Genomic DNA, 13903 nt, shown 5'->3' on the forward strand with positions numbered 1-13903 from the left:
CTAGACTTAAATTCTTTCAAAATGTTACATGTTAGATTGTTATCAATAAAAAAACTTACAGAATTGAGTGAAATTTTCCCAAACATAACATGAGTCTTCTTTATTTCAAAGCATTTCCTTCAATACAGTGGAGGCTTACAATTATTTTAGAGAAAATCTCATGCAGATTTGATTACAGTAAGTCACAATACTTCAATATTCCAACAATTGAGTCCCATAGTCAGATAAACTATGTGTGATAAAGTAAAGGTACCCTTTTCTGAAATAAAATCAGTGGTTGCCAGGAGATGCTGTGCTTGCTCACAAAGAAAGTCTAATCATATCTTCAGTCTCATTAGTAATAAATGTCGTTATTAGTTCAAATAACCTCAAACCTGTGTTTCAAATATTTTCAGGGTTTCTAATTTCCTCTTCTCTGGCTGGTACTTCAAGTATATCTACAGGACTTTTATTGCGTACTTAAAATGAATAGTAGACTCTTGGAGAGCCAACTGCTACTCCATTCCAACAGGAAAGGGAAAAACAATAACTATTTCAATTCTCGGTGAGGACCAAAGAGCACTTCTTTTTAAATGGAAACAATCCCCACTCCACATGTAAAGAAAGTTATGCTGACTGGTTTTCCTCGAAAATTCTCCAGCTTAGCCTCTGGCAAAAAAGTCAATGCGTGGTTGGGCTTTCCATTGTTTTCCTACTCAATGACATTTTCCTAGCATATCCTCATAGATATCTGAAAGAATCACCTGCCTTCATGGAGATTTCCACCCCACGCCCTCCTTTATTGAGTTTTAGAACAAAGAGCACTAGACCAAGAAATTTTGTGCCACAGTCCTCATTCCACCACTGACCAGATCTTGAGCAAACCGAATCAAATGTGCATGGTGGGTCTCACAATAAGATAGTTTTCTTATCTACAAATTAAAAATCATACTTTTGTTACCATCTTTTAACTTGTATTTTGGAAATAATATTTATATATAAAGTTTAAAAATCAAATTGTACTAAAATATTATTAATAAAACAGACTTTGGTTTACTGCCCACTACACAACTCCCCACCCCCAGTATAACCCAACACAACTCTTTCAACTATATAATATTTAGACTCCTTCCTTTTTTCGTTGCTCTGGAGGTTGCCTCCATATTTCTAGATAATCAGGAGACTGCTATTTCTTGATTACCTACTTTTAACATTATAGCTTTGTCATTGTGTATGATGATCTAGTTTATTCACACTCCCCACTGCCTCCCCACATGTCGACTCTCTCAGTATAGTCTAATACCTGTTGATTACTTAGGTGATTTTTTTTTTTTTTTTTTTTTTTTTTTTTTGCGTTACACGGGCCTCTCACTGTTGTGGCCTCTCCCGTTACAGAGCACAGGCTCCGGACGCACAGGCTCAGCGGCCATGGCTCATGGGCCTAGCCGCTCCACGGCATGCGGGATCTTCCTGGACTGAGGCACGAACCCATGTCCCCTGCATCGGCAGGCGGACTCTCAACCACTGCGCCACCAGTGAAGCCCACTTTGGTGATTTTAATGGTTTATATCAAAACTACTACTTGTATGTCTTTCTTTTCTCTCTTCAAATTCAGAGTCTATATCTTGATTCCCATTTTGTAAAATAAGAATATGAGTGTTCCCTAAACTGCATTCATCTCTCTTCTCTCCTTTACCTTTATGATCAGTACTTTTACAATGTTGAGTTTGGTAACATTTACGTTACAATCTTAAACCTCATTATCTCCAGTTTTATCTGTCCTTTGATTCTAATTGCTGAAAATGTGTTACATATAAGTATTGTTTACAGTTTAGAATAATGATTAAATAATCTCATAGGATGAAATTTCTTTTTTTGAGAAACTGTCTTAAATGTTCCTTGATTTTCAAATTGACATGCTTTTCTTTCTTAAGAATTCCCTTTCACTCTTTACTTTTTTCATATACTTAACTTCTTTGGACATCTCCATCATACTGTCTGGTCTCTGGAATTCTCTCTCTACAAAGACAGCCTTTTACTGCTCTCCTCCTTCCTTTGCTCCAACAGAAAAGAGTTCGTCTCTGTCTGCAGAGCTGTCACCTGTGTTGGAACCATTAATTTTTAGATCCCAGTCTCTGCTTCCAAATCTAACATGTTTTTAGACATTCTGCTCTTCATATTTTAAGTGGGGTCTAAAAGTATCAGAACCATTTTCTGAAAATATTTGATGAAATTGTTTCATCATTTTAAACAATCACTCAGTATTGTTATGGGAAGGGGAATACCAACCAGTTTGCTCTTCATTTCTAGTTAAGGTGATCTCATTTTTAATTGTGAGGATTTTTATGATCTTTATCCTTTTAGTTCTAAAAGTTCACAACACTGGGGTGGTGTGGGTCTTTTTTTTTAAATCTTGTTTAGCACTCATTATGTCCTTTCTCTTAGAATATTCATGATCTCTGAGGACTCTCTTCTGATAACTTTCCCTTTATTTTCTCTATGGTCTCTTTCTTGAAATCCTGTCAGTCAAATGTTGGACCCCCTTGAACTGATTTTTCTCTCTTAATTTTCCTCTCACATATATTGAACATTGTATTTAGTTTTATATTTTGTAAGACTGTCTCAAATCTATTTTCCAAGATTTTTTTTTATATTTCATCAATCACATTTTTATCTTGTAAAAAATTCTTTATCATTTTCTAGTTATTATTTTTAAAATACAGTTCCTCTTTTATGGATATAGTATCTTCTTGAAACCCTCTGAGTATAGAAATTAGAAGGTTTTGTTCCTTTGTTTTGTCTATGAACAATTTTGTTTCTTTAACCTGAATTTTAAATTTTATGTTAAAGATGTCCTCAAGCATGTTAGTACTGGATCTTTCATTTATATTTTAAGATGAGGCAATAGGAAGCCTGACTGGTGACTCTGTGCATATGGAGTGAACTATTTCTGGAGGAAACCATTTGTGGAGGTTGCCACCCCCTATTCCAGACTGTGGCTTGGTTCTAAAACATTGACCCACTCTAACTTCCTTGCATGGTTCATCCCAGACACTGTGATCAATATCTAGTTAATAAACCTCCACTGTGTTGCTGGGGTTCAAACGCTAGGTGTGAATGTTTTGCTGGCAGCATATTGTTTGTAAAGTTGAAACAGGGAAATGGAAAGGTTGACAATCATAAGTAACCTCCCTCCACACCACATCTCACTTTGACCTTGCAATTTCAGAGGTCAGGCCTCCCCGCCGTTCTTCTGGGGGTCAGCTCCCTCCTACACTCTGCCTGAACATGTATTTAGCTGTAGCTTATGCAACTTCATTTTGCCAGTCAATGCTGAAACATTAAGTTTCTTTAATTCAGAAATTTGTTGAAATATTCTGTATGTTTATGGTCTCCCTGCAGTTTGCAGCCTAGCAGTGAGTTTCATACACCATTGTTTGGTCATTCATAGAGAATGATTTAAGCAGAGTCACATAATGAAAAGTATATAAAGACATGTTCCCTTTTTTCCATCTTGAAACAGACAATTACTACCTACTGTAGAAAGCTGTTATAGTGATTAGTTCAACTGAGAGGCTTCATAAATAATAAAATAGTTATTATTTCAAAATAGGTTCTTATACTTCTCTTTAGATTTCCTCTTTTGAGTCATTAGAGGTATCTCTTTTTATGTATCTATTTATAAATATTTAGGCAATTGTGTTATACCATTTAAAGAATAAACGTTTCCAGGGAAAAATAATAAATTTTATTTTAGCTTTTGTCATATATATGTTATATATCTCTTAGATAGATATATATAACAGATAACTGTTCTGATAATAGTGCAATTTTTTTCCTGCAAATTACAATTGGGTTAATCTTTTATTTTTTTTTCAAATATTAATTAATCCCATCATTCTAAAAAGCATACTAGTAGAACAGCATTCAAAGATGAACAAGAGAGACTTCCCTGGTGGTGCAGTGGTTAAGAATCCGCCTGTTAATGCAGGGGACATGGGTTTGATCCCGGTCTGGGAAGATCCCACATGCCGCAGAGGAACTAAGCCCGGGCGCCACAACTGCTGAGCCTGCACTCTAGAGCCCACGAGCCACAACTACTGAGCCCGTGAGCCACAACTACTAAAGCCTGAGTGCTTAGAGCCTGTGCTCTGCAACAAGAGAAACCACTGCAATGAGAAGCCCATGCATCGCAAAGAAGAGTAGCCCCCGCTCGCCACAACTAGACAAAGCCCACGCGCAGCAATGAAGACCCAATGCAGCCAAAAAATAAAAATAAATAAAATATTTTAAAAAAACAAAGATGAACAAGAAGCTCAGATTCTAGTTAACTGGATTAACATCATTACTTTTTAGTAGATAATTTTAAGTAAATGTCAGTTGTACAAGGTTCTAGTTTAAATCTATCAAACAAGGATTCATTGTCTAACACATTTCCTGCTGTAGATTTACGCAGGGTTGATTTTATCAGACTCTAGAAGTCCATGACCATATTTTGTTATTCATTCATTTATTCACTCATTCATTCATTCATTTATATTTTTGATTTGCAATGTCTATTATGGTGCCTTGAATTTAATAGGAACTCAATAAATACGTATTTGTTGAAGAAATGAGATTTGGAAAACTATACAGACCTCATGATATAATTACATGACCCTTTATAATATTTCAGATAACCCTTCAGAATATTCTTGGGTATGAAACTATCCTAAATAAACTCAAGATAAAGTTAGTCCTCTAGTTTGACATTGAAACATCAAATAAAAATGTAAATATCTCACCTGGAAGAAAAAAGAAAAATGAAAGTAAAATATACCATTCAGTCACACAACAGGTCAGAATTATCAGATTGTCTAGACATCTAAAATTGAGCATGCCCTCTGACAAGGGGACAAATGAGGGGCAGAGAGGTGTACTGGAAGTTAGGAAAGTTCCAGAAAATGGCAATGCAGTGGGAGATCTCAAGCAGCCATGACGGTGGATCAAGAACATACCTTGGTAGAGGGAAAAGTACTGTAAGAGAGAATATTTTAAAATATTCAAAAGTGCTTTTCTCTTTATTCCATAGAAATTATTATAGTTTCTCTAAATAAATGTTGGAGTTAGACTATAATTGGCTTTTCATGGGTCAATCTTGACTCAACATAAATGTTGGTAAGAAAGCTGTTTTTTTTTCTTCTCAAGTGCTTTAAATGTACAAAAAGAAGCCCCTGCAAGGTTGCTATGCATAATCCTCTCTATGAAGCACAGTGGGAATCAAAAATCTAAAAATGAGAAGATCCCAATAAATTTAATGGCTATTAAGATAGATATGAATGTGGCATATATAAATCAGTTTGAATGAAAGCTAACATAGTTGACTCTTAGTAAATATGAAGTAATTGAGGATTTACAGAATTTGGCCTGTTAGTTCTTATATGAAATAGCCTTACATTAAAAAAAAATGACAGCATTTGTTACACATAAATACCCACCTCAATTAATCATATTTTTAAACAGATTAACAGCAACTAGCATTTAAATAGAAAATAATTAACATAGTCCTTACTCATTTATATTCCTATTTGTTTCCTTAAAATTCTCTTTAAATTTCTTATCAATTAAACTATGTTTATATGAGTTTTTACAACCTTGTGGAAATCGTAAAGATGGCTTCAAATTTTTATAGAATATTAATGTAAACTCTTTCAGAGTGACTAATGACAGAAACAATAAAATATACAAAAGTGAATCTTCAGATTTCAAAATGAAACAAAAAAAAAAACATCAAACCAAAGTATTTACAAATTAAGAAAAAATATCAGGAGAATTTTAGCAGAATGCCAGTAGTAACTAGAAGACAAAGGAAACATTGCTTCAAAATCTCATTATCAGGGGTTCCATTTCCAGAACGGCAGTGTAAGGAGATCTGTGGGTCTGATGCCTTAGAAAAGCAACCATAACTAGTAACTAGTAAGAAATGAACAACACAATCAACATAGGATCTAAATGATATTACCCAACACTTCATTCCATCAGAGCTTGTTCAAGCACCCACGTAACAAACACTAAGACAGATTATATTTTGATTCACAAAACCAAGCTCAAATATTTAAAACCTTAAAATTATACAGGGTATGCTTTGTGACATCAATGAAGTCAAATTAGAATTAATAACAGAAAGAAAATAGGAAATTCTACAATCACTTTAATATTAAACAGTGCACTTGTGTATAATTCAAAAGTCAAAAAAGAAGTGCCAAAAATTATAAAAATACTTAGAACTAAACAAAAATGAAAATTCAAAATAAAAACATGTGGAAGTCATCTAAAACACTTTTGAGAGGGAAATTTATAGGAGTAAATGTTTGCCATAAAATATCAGAGGTCTTAAATCAATAATCTAACTCAGGAAACTAGAAAAAAATATAGTAGAATTCCCATAATAAAAGTAGAGGGCTTCCCTGGTGGCGCAGTGGTTGAGAGTCCGCCTGCCAATGCAAGGGACGCGGGTTCGTGCCCCGGTCCGGTAGGATCCCACATGCTGCGGAGTGGCTGGGACCATGAGCCATGGCCGCTGAGCCAGCGCGTCCAGAGCCTGTGCTCCACAACGGGAGAAGCCACAACAGTGAGAGGCCCGTGTAACGCAAAAAAAAGAAAACAGTAGAAAAGAAAAATTCACAAAGAGTAGAAATCATCTAAAATTAAAATAGGTAAACAATTGAGAAAAATCAACAAAACAAAAGCTTTGTTCATCAAAAAAAAATCAGTAAGTTGATAACTCTCCATCAAGATTGGCAAAGATAAAATGAAAGAAGACACGTAACTAACTACAGGAATGAAATTGAGACTATCACAACAGCTCCTGCAGCAAAGTAAAAGAAATATAACGGAATACTGCAAACAAATTTATGTTCATAAATATGACAACCTTGGGGAAAAAAATGGATCAATTCCTAGAGAAACAGGCTACAAAATCTCAACAAAGATGAATGAGGTAACCAAACTAAACTAGCACTATAACTATTAAAGAAACTGAATTTGTAATTCTAAACCCCTGAAAAACAAAAACCAAGGCCAAAAAACAAAACAAAAAAATCCACTCCACAGACAGATGATTTCACTGGAAAATTCTACCAAACATTTAAAATAAAAACCAAATTTACACAATTTCTTCCAGAAAATTGAGCAGTAGGACTACTTCCTTTATGAAGTTAAGTATTGCTATAATACCAAAACCAGACAAAGACAATAATAAAGGAAAAAAAGGAAGACAGAGTAGAAGAAATACAGACTAGTATCTCTCATGAACTTTGATGCAAAAATCCTCAACGAAATATTAGCAAATGAAATCAGCAATGCATGAAAAGAATTATTTATTACGTTCAAGTGGATTTTATTTTAGATATGTAAGGCTGGTTCAATGTTAAAAATTAATCAAAGTAATCCAGCATACTTATGAGCTAAAAGAGATCAATCATATGATCATATAATTGACCCAGAACAAAACATGTGACAAAATGCAATACCTATTTATGATTGAAAAAATCTTTAATTTATATGAAATATCCTGATTCCTTGAAAAACATGGTCTACAAAAACTCACTCAAGGAGAAACGGATCATATGAATAAGTCATATTAAACTGCATCTTCCTTACATTGCTTTGAGAATGTAAAATGATACAGCCCCTCTGGAAAAGGATGTGACACTTTCTTACAAACTAAACATGAGCTTACTGTACACTTCAGAAATTACACTGCAGGTCATTTATACCAGAAAAACGAAAACTTATTTTCACACAAAAATCTGCACATCACACAAATGTTCATAGCCGCTTTCTTTGTAATAGCCTCAAACTGGAAACAACCCGAATGTCCTACTATGGTTGAATGGTTAACCAAACTGTTTACAGTTTTTAAAAAACAACTGTTGTGCATCCATATGATGGAATACTACTCAAGGTTAACAAGGAGAAGGCTCTTGACACAAGCAACAACTTGAGTGGATCTCAAGGAAATTAAACTGCATGAAAAAGGCCATCTCAAAATGTTATATACTGAATAAATCTATATAGCAACACGGCAGTGAGAAAGTTTTAGAATGGGTAATTAGTGGTTGCCATGATTTAGAGAGGGAGCAGGTGGGGAGGTGGCCGTGTCTGTGAAAAAGTGGCACAGGGAACCTGTGATGGAACCATTCTTGTGTCCTTGTGTTGTGTGGTGCTCACACAGATCCACACATACCATGAAATTACACAGGAACTAAACACACACATGAGTGAAACTGGTAGATTGAATAGGGTGTATGTATTATACCAAGTTTATTTTCCTTATTGTGATACTATGCTATAGTTATGGGAGATGTTATCATTGGGGTAACTGGGTGAAGGATATAGGGGGTCCTTTTGTATTATTTCTTACAACTCCATGTGACTCTGTTATTACTTTAAACCAAACAGTTAAAAATATGGTTACATAGTATGAAATTAATTACAGAATGATCTCTCAATAGATAGATAGATGATAAATAGATGATAAATAGAATAGATTACATTTATTTATATATAGTACATTATATATTACTTTATGTATTCTGTATTATATTGTATATCATACTACATATGATATAATATATATCACCTATCTATATTTATAAAATAGAAAGAGGTAAAATTAAGAAAAACTGTAAGAAAAAAAATTACATGCCCTCTAATGCTATTTAGGTTTTGTTTCTCAAATTACATCTCAGTGACTGTGCCCCAGAATGATTTGTTGTGAAAATATTATAAGATGCCTCCAAAAGTCAGACTCCCACATGCCCCACTAACCTATTTGCTATTTGAAATGTCACCTAAGATCCTTCTGGCAAACCTTTTCTACTTTATTTTTTCAGAAGCAACATGACCTAAATAATGGCAGTTGCTATACTACAGAGTACCTGTAAGCCTGAGGTGGGTCACTGGAAGTCAAGCACCTCAGGTGTTCTCCCTCTGCAGAAATCAACAACCTACAAGAATCTGTAGGTTAATTTTATTAAATTACTGTCTCAGCACTAATAATCAACTTGGTTATTTAGTCTATACAGATTTTTTTCAGTACCCTAAAGTACTAAATAAATGCTTCTCTTATCACTGTGCTGTTTCTGATAATCAATTGGAGGACTATGGTTTCTATCCAGAGTGACACAGACAACTCTTCAAGCAGATGCTCTGCCATGCAGAATACACTTTAAATATTTTGAGGTTCCATTCTGTTCTTGACTATTTACAGGTACTCTGCCTTCTCTAGCAAGAACATTTTTTATCAGGCACAAACAATCCAAACAGTGTATCAAAACTAAATAAGGGGGCTTCCCTGGTGGCGCAGTAGTTGAGAGTCCGCCTGCCGATGCAGGGGACATGGGTTCGTGCCCCGGTCTGGGAAGATCCCACATGCCGCGGAGCGGCTGGGCCCGTGAGCCATGGCTGCTGAGCCTGCGCATCCGGAGCCTGTGCTCCTCAACGGGAGAGGCCACAACAGTGAGAGGCCCACGTACCGCAAAAAAAAAAAAAAAAACTAAATAAGGATTTATACAGTGGGTGTGTGAAAATTAAAATGAGATATGATGTGGTGCCCTAACAATTTCAATAGAAAATGCTTAAATTAAGCATTAGGAAAAATGTGTAATATTTGGAACTTAAAAAGCCCTAGGGGATCTCACAGAGCCTTTGTCTTCAAAATCATTCAATCTTGAATCAACAGGTAAAACTACTTTGGCGCAAAGGCAAGAGAGGTAGAAGCTGATGCTGTCTACCCTTTGAAGAGAACCCCATCTGGGCCACAGATGCACTCTTTGTGTAGGTTATGGAACTGGTCCCCTCCTTGCACTCTTAAATTCTGCCGAGGTAACAGAATTCATGACGATTTATAGAGTTTGCTTTGTGATGACCAAGAAACTCTGGCCTCTCCTTAAAAGGTCAACCAAAAAAACACAGGATTCTTCTAAAAGTTGATGTCATGTGGTTGATATATAGACACTTAGATCTAAAAGATGAACATAAAAAAAAAAAAGCCAACATATTTCCAAGCAGTCAATTAAGACTCTCAAAAATGTGGAGGTGGAGATATTTTTTTCATTGCAGGCCCTCTTACAAGTATTTTGAAGAGAGGTCATATATTAACTCCCATGGGGGCACAAGCCACTGTGACAAATACTAGAAATAAAAAGAGATAAGAAATGCAGCCTCAGCCCTCCAATGATCTATAATACAACTGAAAAAACAATATTTATTACAAAATAAATACAATGGAAAGAAGGTACACTTGTATTTGTCCCAATTATTCATTGAGAAAATATGATGGATGTTAAGAAGTATGTCTACCTGAACCCAATGAATGGTGACATTTTAAAAATAAAAGCAGAGCCTGGGTGCTTGGCATGAGAGAAAGCAGGAGAAATTTAAGAAGACCATGCATAATGTAGGCAAATGAACTCAGTGTAGTTTCTTTATCAGCAGGCATAAATCTTCTAAGGAGGAAGGAATTATTTGCATGGATATGTTGGAGAAAGAATTTAAAACCCTAAAGACACCAGAGGATATATAACCAGTCAATTATATAATCCAGTTGCAATTTATAATTTGAAGTTCAGAACTATGAATATAAATTATCTTATTTTTATTGGTGCTCTGGGACCAAAGATGAAACAATAAAATATTCACTAACTGACCAATTGTTGCAGTTAATTCTGAAATCTTACCACCATTGCACGTGTAAGATAGACGATTTTTTTTCTGTATGCATGCATAAATTATATTCATTCATATAAATTTCACATGTATATAAAATGTAATGGACAAGAGCGATTTTATTAAATTACTGTCTCAGCACAAATAATCAACTTGGTTATTTAGTCTATATAGATTTTTCAGTACCCTAAAGCACTAAATGAATGCTTCTCTTATCACTGTGCTGTTTCTAATACATCAACTAGAAGACTATGGTTTCTATCCAGTAGTGACTTTATTTTGGCAGTAGAGCAATGATATAATGATCAAACTGAGGGTTAATTCAATTCATATATGCTGTGGGACTGGCAGTAGGAGAAATAGGCAATATGGACTTTGACAACCAGAGCACGATTTTTAAAATTAGAGTTTCTAAAACTAGAGTAACTACATGTACTAACTACATGTATAATTTCATTAAACAACAGCGTCAAGCTGCTGGATTAAGAAGAGCTAATAGGTTATTGTCGGTAAAAAGTCAGTTAGGAATCAGTGGCATTTAATAAAGTTGATTTTTCAGGATGTCTATCAACATCATCTTTTTTTATAATTAGGGAAGGTCACATTTTACTCACCCATATATACTACCAAATGTAAAATAGATAGCTAGTGGGAAGGAGCTGCATAGCACAGGGAGATCAGCTCAGTGCTTTGTGAACACCTAGAGAGGTGGGATAGGGAGGGTGGGAGGGAGATGCAAGAGGGAGGAGATATGGGGATATATGTATATGTATAGCCGGCTCACTTTGTTATAAAGCAGAAACTAACACACCACTGTAAAGCAATTATATTCCAACAAAGATGTTAAAAAAAATGATTCTAAGTATACGAATTTTGATGAAAGTATTCACTGTACAAATGAGTCTTCAGTGTGAAGACCAATCATTAAAATTTCATGCTCCCTAATATTAATTTTCCTTCAGGTGGTAACAAATTGGGGAAGGTGTGAGCTGTATGCTGCCTTTCATATGCCACCTTACTTTTCATTTTATTTATACTGCATTTATACTGAGTGATAAAATTATTTTGTTATCTCTCTAAACCTGGCTACCTTATGCAATTTAATTTTGACTACCACATCCACAGTGAATTTCCTGATGATGCAGTCTAAGAATCTGAATGTATTCATCTAGTCTTAAAATGTTGAACCTTGAAGTTTTCTTTCGTATCAGCAGCTCCCAATGCGAGTATCTTTAATTTGCTAAATGCTTTGCTTGTGTTTTAGAAATTCTAACAGTCCCAAGCCACAGAACCAGGGCATTCACCCAACTGTAATTACAACTCACAAATCATCTTTTGTAGAACCTGATCAAGAGACTCCTCAAAATAATTTTCAGAAATGCAATTTTTTATCACCTTCTTTACTAGCTGTCAATATAATTCATAACTGTCATTTTAAAGCTTTAATTTCCTGGTGGATGTTGCATTATTGCGCACCCAGGATAAAGGATTAGGGAAAGCCACATCCCTTAGTGTGCATGTTCCGGCAGACAGAAGTCTGCTTTTCGGAGCTTTGCCCACTAAGCTTATCTTTCTCAATCCCATGCCGTCCAAAAGCTAATTTCCACACCCTCTTTCTCATGCCCATCCAGAAAGAGGTGCAAGAGCTTAAAACTAGGAAATCATCTTAAGTGAATTTCCATATAATTTAACTCTTGACTGCTTTGCTGTCCTTACAGGTTTTCATAAAAATTGACAGGTCAAGAATTTAAATAAAATAAAGGTATATACATGAAACATACAGTATGAATCTGCCTTCTGAGCTTTTCATAGCCTGATCTTCCTGACCAGTGTCCTTTCATATAGGGAAACCATCCTTACTTTTTCCAAAAATTCAGAAACACGAAACACAAAATTATACTGGGACATGCAGAAGTGTCTGGAATCTCTAAGTAGAGAAAGGACAAATATTGAAAGGAAATACTGAAAGAGTAAAAGAAAGGAAGCTTTAGGGAGAGAGTTTTAGAGCCACTCTATTGATTTTTGTCCAATCATTCATTTCCTCCCATTTTCTGATCACATCTAGGTAATCTCTTGCCATGATGTATGTAACATATTCATGAATCTCTAATTCTAGTCTTAATAAGAATCATATGTTTATAGAAGGAGAGCTGCGTCAGAAACTTTACAGTATTGAGATTAATTCATACAAAAAAGACATATATGCTTCCTAATACTGTGTGAGAGGATGGAAAAAGTGGATAACTCCAGGGACATGAGATGGGACATGTCTATTGATTCCAAATATACAAAATGATAAACTTCCATGAACTAAGAATATTGGTAGGTTCTATAAGGATGTGAAGAGATTAATTGAGCTTATCACCTGTTCTCAAGAAATATACTTAGAGAAAAAAAAACAAGACATGTTCAGCAGTCAGAAAAATCCCACACAACATAGAATCTGAGTATAAACTGAGTATTACTAATTGTCAAATTATATGCTAAATACCATACCATCAAAAGTATGGTTTTGATGGAGGAGAACAAATTTTGGTGAAAATATTAATAGAACACTTTCTAAAGGAGGTGATTTTGAGCCAGGACTTAAAAAATGGATAGGAAGTATTTTATTGTTAACATATCATAAGCATGTTAACATATTTATAAGCATATACTTATAAATATTAATTTACATTTTTGTCTCTACTTCTTTTCAGAAATAATTGGAGTTATGCAATACCAAAAGACACATGAAAAAGAAAAAATATTTAAGCGTGTTCTAAGCCCCTACCCAATATCATAAACAGTAACAAGTTACAAATATTGATAAGGTAATATCAAAACTAAAATTATTTTCATATTATATTTTAGTTAGAAAACCTAACAAACTGAAACAAAAAAATTATGTGAACTATAATAAGAATTCAGTAAAGCATTTGGCTTAGAAAAATCTACACCAAATCAGCAGCTTTCCTAAATATCACAAATAAACAGTTACAAAATGTAATGAAAAGGAGACTTCCCAATCTAGTAAAAATGGAGTAGACACATTTCCCCACATTCTTCCCACTAATTATAGCTAAAAATTGTGAACAGTCTGTATGAAACAAACATCAGATGCCAAAGGTAGAGAAAAATAGGTGGACTGGATAGGGAATTTGAGACTCAAGGAATAACATGTTGGTGAATTTCTTGAGTTTTCTTTTGCCTTCTTTGTATCTTGAGTTGGGTA

This window comes from Hyperoodon ampullatus (assembly GCF_949752795.1).
Source record: "Hyperoodon ampullatus genome assembly, chromosome: 3".
In the NCBI taxonomy this organism is placed as follows: domain Eukaryota; kingdom Metazoa; phylum Chordata; class Mammalia; order Artiodactyla; family Ziphiidae; genus Hyperoodon; species Hyperoodon ampullatus.